Here is a 14,458-nt window from a genome sequence, read left to right on the forward strand (position 1 = left end):
TGGGGGCTGTGGCCATCCCCAGTTCAGCTGCTGCACTGCCAGAAACTGCTGGCTTCCCACCTGGGAAGGCTGTGGCATTCCCCATTGTTGATTGGGCCCTGGGCTGGGTGGCTGGTAAGCATGTCAATCTGGGGTTTGGCTGTCCCAGTGACAGCTTGGGCAATCTGGGCTTTGGGAGGGGTGATGACTGGAGCTGTCTCTATCTGCGGGGCTGGAGGCCATGGACAATGGCTTTGAGGACAGGGAGGCTGCCTGATCTGCACAAGGAGAACTGAGGGTTCCTCTTGGTAAGATTTGGTGGCTGCCTCACTGATCATCATGATCGCTCGTGTATGGGGAATGCGAAGGTTGTTCTCCACTCTTCATCTCTAGCTCCTCAAATCTTTCCACCAGCTTCTCCACTGACTGACTATGGGCTGCGGACAGGTATTTCCACTCATCCGAGTCCTCAGCTGCAGACAATTTTGTGGTTCTCCACTGGTCTGGGGAACACATGTGGGAACCCCCTCTTTGCAGCTCAACCTCATACATCTTTAAAGCATTTGATGGTGGCAAGGCCATGGGCAGGGTCCATTCCAATGACCAAATCAGCTGTCCTTGCAGCTTGGGCTTTGCCCCCAGCTGGGAGGCCTGAAAAAGTTCCTTCTCCACTGGCACTCTGGCTATTGCTTCCCCTTCTGGAGTAGCAGCCATTGCCGGGGTGCTCTTTCTTCCCCGTGTTTATGTCTTCCCTGAATCTTTGTTGGTTTGTCCCTTGATTCTAGGGACAGTGACTGGGACTCAGGACCCCAAGATAGTTAAGGAAAAATTGGAATTTTTGGTTTAATGTCCTGGTTCCGACAGATGAAACTCTTCAAAAGAATTTTGAGGCATTGTTTACCTTAAATAATCTTTTATTTGAGTAGCATAATATCGGCACTACATAATTGAAGCAAAAAACTGAATTCCCCTCCCCTGGGCACATAGTATCAAAGCACAATTCCCTCCTCCAATTAACAGCCATAAATCACATTCCCCAATTAGCTTGAAGCACGGGCTTTTTCTCCAGTTCTCCAGCCCACCAATTCTTTATCATCTCTGGGCTCAATAGCCTTGATTTTCATGCTATGTTTAGTGTTGTTATGTCTAGCCAGACTCTCATTCACATAGCCCCCCCCCTTCCAGCATCATCTAACTCTAAAAGTGAAAGAGAAAAAGATGGCTACATTTCCATCTGTTGTCAATGCAAAATATCCAATGCTAGCAGCATTGACACAGTGGTGGGTTCAGCTGTGCTGCATTGAAAGCGCAAGGCAGAGGCATCCCTGAAAGTGGACCGGAGGGAAAGCAGAGCAGAAGGGAAATCTGAAACCACCCCCCAAAAAATTAAAAACCCACCTCCGACAGCTTTTCCCCCTCCTTTCTGAATGTGAGGAATTGATCCCCTGAGAAGCCACCACTGCTGCTTGGCCATCTGCTGAAGGAGCTGGGGAGAAGCAAAGCAGAGCTTTGCCACCTTGGGCTGCCTGGATTCAGGAATGGCTTGTGCAGCACAGAGACCTCTTTCCTGGGGCTTGCAGTGGCTCTTTCGGATGGTACCCTGTGACCGGGGAGCGGGTAGCAAGAGGGGGGGGGGTGCTGCCTGCTACGGAGGCTTCAACCTGTACTTCATTTTGGACAAGTAAGTGACCAGGCATTGCGGCGGCTGTGCGGATGAGGCTGGGCTGCATGGGGCACTTTGTTTTGGGAAGGGGCACAGCAGCCCTGGCAGTTTTTCAAAACTCTTCAGCAGTTTTTTCCCTTTGCTTTGCCCAATTTGGAAAAAAAATGCCTGGCAAATGCCGCATTCCTCTTTCCTCGGGAGAAGGTCAAAGGAAAAAGTTTGGCTCCTTTGCTGGTTTCTCTTTTTGTAATTTTGCTTTTTGGGGGGGGGGGATTTTAGCAAAGAGCAGCTGTTAGCTATGGCCTGCTTGGTTCAACTTACAAATGCCCGTTTCCAAAGTAAATCCTTGGCTAGGCTTCCCTCATGGGATGCAATTCCCATGGAGCAGCCATTTAAAACAGGGGCAGGGAACCTTGGCTCTTTTATGACTTGTGGACTTCAACTCCCAGAATTCCTGAGGCAGCCATGCTGAGGGGAAAGGAAGAGGTTTCCAAGCTGAGCCATGCTGGCTGAGGAATTCTGGGAGTTGAAGTCCACAAGTCATAAAAGAGCCAAGGTACCCCATCCCTGGTTTAAGATCTCTGAATTCTGGAGTCAGTTTGAAACTTGTTCCATGGCAGTGATGGATTATTGATTTAATCAATAATTAGAAGTTAGCATCTACATACCTATGAAAAAGAAATAGCTTTGGGAAATATTAAACAAGCAGGAGTAATAGGAAAAGAGGTAGAAAACCTAGCCCCAGAAACCAACTATTACAAATACAAAAGACTGCTCCAAAAGAAACACCCATTTCTCTTTTCTTAGAAAAATCAAGCCAAAAAATAAAAGTACCAGAGAAGAGTTTCTCTCTCTCTCTGTCTCCTCTTTCTTCCTCCCTGCCCAGCTCAGTTAATAGCCTCTGGCAGACAGCCAAGAAACATGAAGCTAAAGAAACAATGTAGTGATAAGCTACAGAGAAATTTCTTTCCACAGCAGAAAATATGTTGTTGTGATGTGTCTTTTTAAATTTATTTTTACCTATTTTTCCCCTTAAGTCTCTCCCCTTAAGTCTGAATCACTCACTGTTCTTTTGTTCTCCATTAGTGAAATGCACATTCTCTCTTTTTTCTATTTCTGCTGCTTTTTCTGCAGCTGCCGGAATTGTATCCCGTTAAGAAATAAAATGCTTGCTCATGTTATTTGTCCTACAACTGACATGATGCATTGTGTTTGCATAAGAGGTTTGGGGCTATATTCTTAAATATTGGTCAGATGCATTGAAAAATGAAGCTTCCAGAAAGCCTCAACAGTGCCTGACATGTAAAAACAAAACAAAACAAAAGTTTTTGTAGAGGATGAGTTTCCAAAGAGCCACATTTTACATAGCCTCAAGGCTGTGAAAAGATGATTTGGTGGGTAGTTTTAATTATCTTTCTTCCTGGCACTGATCCTGGTGCTTCTGCTGACCCGACAGCCCTGCGGAAGGAAGGAAGGGAGGGAGGGAGGAAGGAAGGAAGGAAGGAAGGAGAGAGAGAGATGCAAATGAGAAGAAGGGAGGGAAGAAGAAAGAAAGGACCCCCACCCGACAGTAACCACAATGCTAATGCGGCCCTCAATGAAATTGAGTTTGATACCTCTAATACAAAAGGTTGTTAAGTGAATCTGGTTTTACCATTGACTTTGCTTGTTAGAAGGTTGCAAAAGGGGATCACATGACCCTGGGACACTGTGATCGTCATAAATATGAACCAGTTGCCAAGCATCCAAATGTAAATCATGTGATCTTGGGGACGCTGAAATGGTCATAAGTGTGAAAAATGGTCATAAGTCACTTTTTTCAGTGCTGTTGTAACTTCGAACAGTCACTAAGTGAACTGTTGTAAGTCGAGGACTTAGGAGAAGCCTCCCCCGCTCTACGTTCCTTTGACAGCGATGATGAAGGAGAGAAAGACCCAATGGTGAGTTGACATGTCCCACCTTTTTCACTGTCTGCCAAACTTGTGATCCCTAAGTCAGGGGCACAAATACTTAAAAGTGCTAATCAATTCTGGATGCTCCCGATGCATCATTAGCCTGCCATTTGCCATAAAAGTGGGCATAAGGCAAAACAGCTCTCCAAACCCATGAGGTTTAAGCAAGCTGATGGCTCCCTGATGGGAGGGACTTCAGTCACACAATTAACTGAGCCCCTATGCCTAGAAATAAGTGAGCCCTGGGAGTTTATTCACTTTCTGGTGGCCCCAAAAATGACTTAGGCTGTGATCCTAGGATTAGCCTGGTTGGACAAATGGAAGCTGTTTATCTGGTGGGAGAAAGGAATGAGAACTGCGAGACTATAGGGCCTAAACCTCCCATGATTCAACTGACATTGCACGACACTTTAGGCCTCCAAATGAGCGAGTGCACATGGCTGCCTCACTGCCACCAGACAAGCCAATCATCCCCAGCAAGTACTGGGACCTGGTGGAAGCATTCAGTGAGAAAGAATGTGATACCCTGCCCCCTCACAGACCCAATGATTGTTCCATCAAACTGCTGCCAGGAGCCAAACTCCCACAACCGAGAATGTATGCTATGTCCCCCCTTGAAATGGAGGAGATGCAACAATATGTAAATAAAACCTAGCAAGGGGGTTCATTGAATGAGCCAAGTCTACTGTGGGAGCCCCTGTGTTGTTCAAAGAAAAAAAGATGGGTCTCTTCATCTCTGCATGGACTATAAAGGACTCAATACGGTGAGTATGGAGAACAAATACCACCTCCCCCTCCTAAAGGACTTTTTAATCCATCTGGCTAAGGGGAGTATCTTCACTAAATTAGACCTGAGAGAGGCATATTACCGGGTGAAAATAAAGGAGAGAGACAAGTGGAAAACTGCCTTCAACTGCCTCTTGGGGAGCTATCAATTCAAAGTCATGCCATATGGACTACAAGGGGCCCTAGCCATATTTACACAGTTGATTAATGAGGTCCTACACGATCACTTGTACAAAGGGGTTCTGGTGTATCTTCATGATATCCTGATTTACAGCATGAATATGACTGATCACATAAAGCTGGTGAGAAAAGTGTTAAAGAAACTATTGAATGCCAAGCTTTATGCCAAATTGTAAAAATGTGAATTTCATCAGACCAAATTAGATTATCTTGGCTACAGAATTTCCAATGAGGGCATAGAAGCCAAAGTGAAAACTATAATTGAATGCCAGCTCTCAAAAACTCACAAACAGCTTCAGAGCTTTTTAGGATTTGCCAACTTCTATCATCAATTCATCCCCTCCTTTGCTGAGATTGCCCTATCCCTTACAGAACTACTCAAAATAGGAAAAGGAGGAGAGAAGCCGCAACCAGGCCAACCACTAGCATGGACGATGGGATGTCAAACAGATTTTGAGAATTTAAAAAGACTATTTGCTGCTGAACCAGTCCTTTCAAAGATCCTGGAACACAGGGGAACTACCAGAGGACTGGAAAAGAGCTGATGTTGTTCCCATCTTCAAAAAAGGAAAAAAAATGGATCCAGGAAATTACAGACCTATCAGCCTGACCTCAATACCTGGGAAGATCCTGGAAAAGATAATCAAACAACGAATCAACGAACACCTAGAGGCAAACAAAGTCATTCCTAAAAGCCAACATGGGTTTGTCAAAAATAGATCATGCCAGACAAATCTTATTGCATTCTTTGACCAAGTGACAAAATTAGTGGATCAGAGGAATGCTGTGGACATAATTTACTTGGACTTCAGTAAGGCATTTGATAAAGTAGATCACAACCTACTACTTGATAAGATGGAAAAATGTGGGGTAGACAGAATCACCACCAGATGGATCCATAGCTGGCTGACTGGCCGTTCTCAGCAAGTGGTCCTCAATGGAACTGCATCTATATGGAGGGAAGTGTGTAGTGGGATGACCTAGGGCTCTGTTCTTGGCCCAGTGCTCTTCAACATCTTCATCAATTATTTGGATGAAGGGATAGATGGGGAACTCATCAAATTTGCAGACGACACCAAGCTGGCAGGAATAGCCAACACTCCAGAAGACAGGCTTAAGATACAGAAGGATCTGGACAGACTTGAACACTGGGCACTAACTAACAAAATGAAATTCAATGGTGAAAAAAGCAAGGTTCTACATTTAGGCAAGAAAAACCAAATGCACAAGTACAGCATAGGTGGCACCATGCTCAATAGTAGTAACTGTGAGAGGGACCTCGGAGTCCTAGTAGACAATCACTTAAATATGAGCCAGCAGTGTGCTGCAGCTGCCAAAAAGGCCAACACAGTGCTAGGCTGCATTAACAGAGGGATAGAATCAAGATCACGTGAAGTATTAATACCACTCTTCAATGCCTTGGTAAGGCCACACTTGGAATACTGCATCCAGTTTTGGTCACCACGATGTAAAAAAGATGTTGAGACTCTAGAAAGAGTACAGAGAAGAGCAACAAAGATGATTAGGGGACTGGAGGCTAAAACATATAAGGAACGGTTGCTAGAATTGGGTATGTCTAGTTTAATGAAGAGAAGGACAAGGGGGGACATGATAGCAGTATTCCAATATCTTAGGGGCTGCCATAAAGAAGAGGGAATCAAGTTATTTTCCAAAGCACCTGAAGACAGGACAAGAAGCAATGGGTGGAAACTAATCAAGGAAAGAAGCAACCTAGAACTAAGGAGAAACTCCCTGACAGTGAGAACAATTAATCAGTGGAACAGCCTGCTTCCAGAAGCAGTAAATGCTCCAACACTGGAGGTTTTTAAGAAGAGACTGGACAGCCATTTGTCCGAAATGGTGTAGGGTTTCCTGCCTGAGCAGGGGGTTGGACTAGATGACCTCCAAGGTCCCTTCCAACTTTACTACTATTATTATTATTAAAACACCTCTGCCCAGGGGAACCTGTCCTAATTCAAGCTGACGTTAGCGATGTGGCAGTTGGAGCTGTATTACTGCAAAAGAACAAAAGTGGGGTCCTGCAATCCTGCACCTACACCTCCAAACATTTCACTGAAAGCGAGAGGAGATGGGAAATCTGGGAGAAGGAGGCCTTCGTAATTAGGTGGGGCCTGTTAAACTGGTGACACTATCTAGAGGGGAGCAAGGTGCTTTTTGAAGTAAGGACAGATCATAAAAATCTAGAAGCACTTAAAACTCCCTGCAAACTATCCCCAAAGCAAGTGTGGTGGGCACAGTACTTTAACCATTTCAACTTCACTCTAAAATACATACCGGGAGGAAAAAGCTTCCTAGCTGATGCGCTATAGAGATTGCCCTACTACAAAAGCGAATGCAAAGAGGTTAATGAGGCAATTCTCTCCAGTCCACAAACTGCTGCCCAACTCATGCCTTGCAGGGCTCTAATTCTGATGAACCTAGGGCAAAGAAGATAAAACAAGAGCTCCTCACCGATCAATAGTTCAAAGACAATCAAACCTTCCTGACCTGTATGGATGGTTTGGCTTACAAGGGGGGTAAACTGTATTTGCCTGAAGCCCTCCATCTCAAGGCTCTAAAACACAGCCATGACGTAAAACAGGCTGGACACTTTGGATATCTAAAAACTCTACATCTCATTCGCCGGCAATTTTGGTGGCCGGGGCTAAAATGAGATGTGGAAAACTGTCAAGAGTTGCGCTATATGTGCCACCATGAAAAGAATTCTATGGAAAAACTCCGGGTTGCTGTAGCTGGTGGCAGACCCTTCTCAAGCATGGGAAGAAATAGCTATAGACTTTAGAGTAGACCTACCTGAAAGTAGAGGAAATACTGTCATCTGGACTGTGATATGCCTGTTTTCGAAGCAGGCATATTTCATCGCCTGCAAAGGATTCCCATCTGCCCAACGACTGACTAAATTGTTCCTGAAACATATCTACCAACTGCATGGTGCCCTTAAGTGGATAATTTCGGACAGGGGAGTGCAATTCACAGTGAGGTTTTGGAGGAGGTTTCTCAAATTAATTGGATCATCTCAAGGCCTATTGTCTACTTTCCATCTGTCTACTAATGGGGCCATGGTAGCTGCTAACAAGATGGTGGAGCAATACCTCAGATGTTATGTTTCATATACCAACAAACAAACTGGGCTGACCTCCTCCCTTTCACAGAGGTGGCTTACACTAATTCTGTTCACAGCAGCACTGGCTACATGCCTTTCAGAGTAGCCACAGGAAAAGAATTCAACCCAATACCTGAATACCCTCAGGTGCCCTCCACTTTCCAGACACTTGATCAATGGGTGAGGGTGTGGGAAGAATGTTGGAGAAACATGAAGACTGCTTTAAAAAAGACTTCCAAGACCTATAAAAAGCAGGCTGATAGAAAGAGGGCTCCCCAAAGAACATTCCAAGTTGGGAGAAAGATTTATCTGTTGACTAAATATTTACACCTTAAATTACCCAGTAAGAAATTAGGACCAAAATTCTTAGGACCTTTCCTCATTGTAAAGATCATTAACTCAGTCACTGTGGGATTAAAACTCCCTAGGCTCTTAGGAAAAAGTTCACCCTGTTTTCCATTGTAGCCTGTTGAAGCCTTTTTGGGGCTCCACTTTAAGACCTTCTCCTAAGAAGGCACCTAGGCCCCTCGTAGTAGCAGGTTAGACTCACTATGAAGTGAAACGTATTCTTGACTCTAGATTTTTTTAAAGGGAAATTGCAGTACCTAGTACAATGAAAGGGGTACTTATTGTCCAAAGCCACTTGGGTGAAGTCTAGCGATGTGAAAGCTGACAGACTCATTAAAAGGTTTTACAAGAAACACCCCAATAAACCGAGAGATAGTCCCTAACATATGCTTTGTTTACATACAGGATCTATCCTTTTTGTAAGGAGGGCCAGATGTCAATGCTGCTAACATTGGATGTTCTTGCTTTGACAAAATATGAAGAGGCAGCCACTCTCTGTATAAGCTGTGTGGTACTTTTAGATTAAATTAGATGATGCTGGGAGGGGAGGAGAAAGAATGTCTGTGCGGATTAGTTAAGAAGAAACTGCAGGCTATAGAATGGAAGGGAAACTTTGCCCTTCAAACTGATTGGAGAATATGATTTATGACTGCTAATTGGAGGAGGGAATTGTGCTTAATATTGTGTGCTCAGGGAAGGGGAATTCAGATCTTGGCATCCACCATGTTTGTGCCGAAGGATGCTGTACTAATAAAGCGACTTTAAGGTAAACAATGCCTCGAGGTTCTTTGAAGTATTCCCCTAATCAGAACCATGACATGGATGAATATGAATCTAAACTTTGGTACTAATCTTATACCTTAATCAGTATCCCATAGTAGCAATAAGTGAGGCTCACCTATATATTTAATTATCCAAATGCACATTGCAAAAAATATGAATATATTAAATTATCTAGAGTTTCCTGTGAGCTTGGGATATCCATACATGAAAGAAGCTCTTTGATGATACTCTGTATAACTATTGTCTCTGGCTCTTCTCATGTATTCTATCTTTTTTGTGGAAGATAATTCTTCCTCTTTCCTCATCAGATTAAAACTGGAACATTCAATCATTCTTGTTACAGAAATAGAATGCATGAATCACATCACTTTGCCTGGCTTCTTTTCAACAGGAAAAATGCTAACCTTTATGCAGTGGTGGGATTCCAATATGTGAACAATCAGTTCTCTGTGTGGATGCTGTTTCTGGAAGTCCATTCTAGGCCTGGGCAAAAAAAAATAGCTACTGGTTCTGCCCAACTGGTGCAAACTGGCTGAATCCCACCACTGCCTTTATATACTGTACATTCTATGATTGCTTAAATGTATCGCTAAAGAAACAAAGCAACTGGACTAAGCAGAAACAAATCAAGTTATTTCCACCACATAGTAGTGATGATTAGGAACTATCTGTTCTCAATGGTTTCCCAACTCTACTGTCAAGTTGTTCTGAATGAAAGCTTGCCCCTGGAAAATCAGTTTACAGTTAAACCAAAAGCATGTTTGTGGAGGGTCTCTGATTTCAGAAGGGTGGATAATAACTGCATCACATTGTTTCTTTCAGGGAGCACAGTGAATGACATATGGAGAGAGTGACTTCTTACTAACAAAAGCACAAACTTCTCTGACCTTGATCATCATTGGCTCAGTTTTTGTAAAAAGTCTATGGAAAGCCCTTTTCATGATCATGTTATCATAATTTATCTCTGTTGTATCTAACTTCCGTAACATTTTTTATTTCATTGTAATAGCTCAAACCTATTTATTTAGAGATTTATGCATTGTCCTGCCCACTTTGACTGATCTTGAAAAAATTAGATGTTTGGGGACCACCAGAAAATCTCAGGGCTATAGTTTAGTTTGACATATTCAGAAAATGAAAATGGCAAATCAGTTCAATATTTTAAACCATGCACTAAATTAAAACAATACCCCCTGGATGTCTCCATGAAGACACCAGGAGACAATATTTATTTAAACAGACTTCACTTTTTTCTGTTCCTAGAATAGCTTATAATGTCAAAATGCAATCAAATCAGTGGTATGGTTACAAATTGCACTCAAATACACATACAAAAGTTAAATCCAAACTATTCCATGCTTGTGTTCTGTCCTGCATATTGGTTTTGAGTGGATATTGACATAAAATTTTCCACTGTCTAAAATCACAAATAATATACAATACAGAGACAAATGAGATCATGCATCAGTATGAATTAAGATATAGATTTAACAGATGAAGATTCAACAGTGAAGCTGAATTCTCTAGACCAAACTGAACTCCTTGAACATGGAGAAAATAGTTCAGAGTATTTCAACAGTAGACCACATAATGTTTATTTCAGTGTTCATAAGTTAAGTGCAGTATTTTCCAATACAGATGAAATAGATTATCTACTCTTGGCATTAACACCAAACATGCTAAAGCTTGCCTTTCTGGATTCTACATAGAACAAACAGGTTAAAATAATTAATGGATATAAATTTGATATAAGTTTGATATCAAAACAAATGTAAAATTTTATCAGGGGATTTCGACCTCCTAGGATAGTCCATTGAGGATCTCAACATAATCATTAACAGCTTAATTCAGTGAGAGATTGCTAAATTCACATACATCAACAGTTATCAGGCTATCACAAAAGGTATCAATAAATACAATGGGCTATTAAGATACTATTACTACTAATTGATAAGATGTCAAGCTATGAAACCTATTGTCCTTAGGAGTACTGTAGTGTCTAGCTTGCCAACAGTATGGGAGGGAAAGAGGGGAGAGTTTTGGGTCCACAGGTGTTTCTTATCAACGTGAAGATATTGAAGAGTTGTTTTGGCAAACTAAAATTCCTTCTCATAATAATTACTGGAAGATATATTGGACAATGTCACCTGAACTGTCAGAGAGGGGAGGGAAAGTTTCACTCTTTTAATTATCTACTTCCTGACATTTTCTCAGAGCTAGCTTCCTTTCTATCTTAGCAGTTTGCTAATGCCCAATAAAGTTAACTTTAGAGAATGTAATGACTCTGGTGTTTTGTTTGTTGGGCTTCTCAGCCAGAATTTGACATAAGATATTTGTAACCTCTCTCACATGTATTACAACCTGCTGCTGGATAACGACCCTGCCTTTCCCTACCTTCTTCCCCTGCTTCATTCCAATTTAAATCCTACCTCAATGGGATTTGTATTTGATGAAATGAGCTGTAGCTGACAAAAGTTTGTGATTTTTAATAAAATATGTTAGTCTAAAAAGGTGAACACCAGACTCTTTATGATTTGAAGCTTGGAACTAACTGAATAAAAAGTCCAGACATTGTATTCCAAGAATAGTTCTTGATATTAAGATCATTTACTCTAATCTTGCTGTGAATTCAGTCCTCCACCTACCACTTTCTTTGTGTTCTCTTTACAGGAAAACTATAGCATACACAAAACATTAAAAAAAATGTACCTTATTCTAGAATATTTCACCCATAAATATAGCATCTGCATATTAGAGCCCAAAATTAATGCTATTAAAATATAAAATGATCAACTTCATCCAAGACCTTGGGGTGGGGAAGGTTAGACTGCTAAAAATTGTGAAATTTGAGACATTTTGTGAAACAGCCTTCTGCTGTTTTAATTTTTTTAATCGTTATCAGGCAACATGAGGCAATGATGCCTCTGAGTGCCAGAAATGTCCCAACCTATTCCTTAGCAAAAGAGTAGCAGAGTCATCTGCAAGAGGTCAGAGAATAAATCTTTGGATAAAGAACTGTATGATTATAAGTGAAAAGAAAGAAAATATGAAGGAAAGAAACTGATAAAAATGTGAAATACTCTATAGAAATTTGAGATTCTTTAAAGATGGCAGTGTATGTAAGAGAAGGAGGAACTCTTCAAAAGAAGTGTTTTAGTGCCACATAATGTTGTCAATGCAGTCAACCTTCCTTCCCCACAAATTCCTCAGAAGTTAAGTATGCCTATCATTGACTCAAAGACATGCAGTAAACTTTATCACAGGAACAGGAGTGATGGCCTGATTCCACAGGCGATTTAAGACAATTTAAGAGATTTAAGCACATCATATATCTGAGGAAGGACACTACTTATCTGAAAGATGTCTGAAAGATAAGTAGTGTTCTTCCTTGATGCAATATATGATGCCATTCTGATATAGAGGTTAAGGCATAAAGCTAGAAACTAGGAGATCATGTGTGTCTCATGTTTCCCCCTTGAGAGTCAATAGTTAAACCACTTTTGAAATCTTGTCAAGAAAACTGCAGTGATTTGTTTAAGTAGTTGCCAAATATCTAAAGAAAAAAAAACTGAAGGCATTTTACATATAATATATGGAGAAGGACCAATGCTATCACATGTAAGAAGAGTAAATAATGCTTAAAGGGTGGTGGGGAGATGTGAGATTTATACAGAAGAAAGAAGCTTCTAGCTTAATTATTTTGTCTGGATGATTAAAAAAAAAGTAAAGAGCCCTATTTGGATAATGTTATAATATACAGAACATATTTCCCCATTTTTGCAAATAATGGCAAGAAGCTCTTTCTGGTCAACTGTATTTGTTAATCTAGAAATATTACATTTTAACTGTTTATAGGCTTATGACCTTACAACCTACAATTTCGACCTACAGCCACAATTGAGCCCAACATTTCTGTTGCTAAATGAAGCAGTTGTTGAGTGAGTCTTGCCCCATTTTATTATCTTTCTTGCCACAATTGTTAAGTGAGTAACATGGTTGTTACATGATTCTGGCTTCCCCATTGACTTTAGTACAAAATAGAATAACAGAGCTGGAAGGAACCTTGGAGGTCTTCTAGTCCAACTCCCTGCTCAGGCAGGAAATCCTGTACCATTTTAGACAAATAGTTGTCCAATCTCTTCTTAAAAACTTCCAGTGTTGGACGATTCACAACCTCTGGAGTCAGGTTGTTCCACTGATCAATTGTTTTAGCTGTCAGGAAATTTCTCCTTAGTTCTAGGTTGCTTTTCTCCTTGATTAGTTTCCATCCATTGCTTCTTGTCCTGCCTTCAGGTGCTTTGGAGAATAGCTTGATTCCCTCTTTTGTGTGGCAGCACCTGAGATATTGGAACACTGCTATCATGTTACCCGTAGTCCTTCTTTTCATTAAACTAGACATATCCCATTCCAGCAAACAATTTTATATGTTTTAGCCTCCAGTCCTGTAATCATTTTTGTTGCTCTTCTCTGCACTCTTTCTAGAGTCTCAACATCTTTTTACATTGTGGCGACCAAAACTGGATGCAGTATTGCAAGTGTGGCCTTACCAAGGCATTGTAAAGTGGTTTTAATACTTCACGTTATCTTGATTCTATCACTCTGTTAATGCAGCCCAGCACTGAGTTGGCTTTTTTGGCAGCTGCAGCACACTGCTGGCTCATATTTAAGTGATTGTCCACTAGGACTCTTGGAATCCTGCTGCACAGTTATGTGATTTATCACTATTAGGGTCTTTGATAAAGTCAATATTTGGAATGAAGCCATGGATCCACTTTTTTGTAATAGGTGAGCCAACTATAGATACCAGGGTATATTTGGAATGAAGCCATGGATCCACTTTTTTGTAATAGGTGAGCCAACTATAGATACCAGGGTATTTTTCACAAATTTCAAAGCCATATATGTGTATTAATTCCAAATTAATCTTGTAATTTTCTCTGTTTCCCCCAAGTAATTAGCTCACTGCTTTTCTTTCCTGAGGGAATGGGATGGAAATTCCCCTTCCCTCTCTCATTGGGAAGGTACTTTGGGCAGCTTTTTTCCAGGAAGAGGTCTTAGAGTCATAAAGAGAAGATAGAGTCTCACCCAGTTTCATCCACATTACTGAAAGGTTGCTTGTTAGTGCTTATTGTCTTCCATTGTCAGCAGCTTCTGACTGGCTACACAAATGTAGCCAATCTTTCTCCCACTGGTTTGGAGATCTTCCTCAGGTCAAATGGAAGGGCTGCCACCCTCCCACAATCAATGAGGGTACCGTCTTTGCTTGTCACCTCTTTGGGGTGACTTTCGACTCTTTCCAGGGTTTCCAGCAGGAAGAACTCGAACTTGAACAATGGAGCATCATCTTCCTGCACCTGTTTCACCATGACATCAAAACCAGAAGCCACAACTGTCATGTATTTATGATGGTTGCAGTACCCCAAAGTCATGGGATCACCATTTGCAACATTCCCAAGCAAAATCAATGGGAGAGATTGGATTTGCTTAATGACTGCATGATTCATTTCACAACTGCAGAGATTCAGGCATGGTTCACTTAACAATGGTCTTGCTCAGCATTGGTCATTCTGGTCCCAGGTTATGGACCAATAAGTCATAAATTGAGGATTACCTGTAGTTTCTCTTAGATTTGAAGCATTTTTA

Source organism: Crotalus tigris, unplaced genomic scaffold, assembly GCF_016545835.1.
Source record: "Crotalus tigris isolate CLP2741 ecotype Arizona unplaced genomic scaffold, ASM1654583v1 scf7180000017977.1317863, whole genome shotgun sequence".
Lineage (NCBI taxonomy): Eukaryota > Metazoa > Chordata > Lepidosauria > Squamata > Viperidae > Crotalus > Crotalus tigris.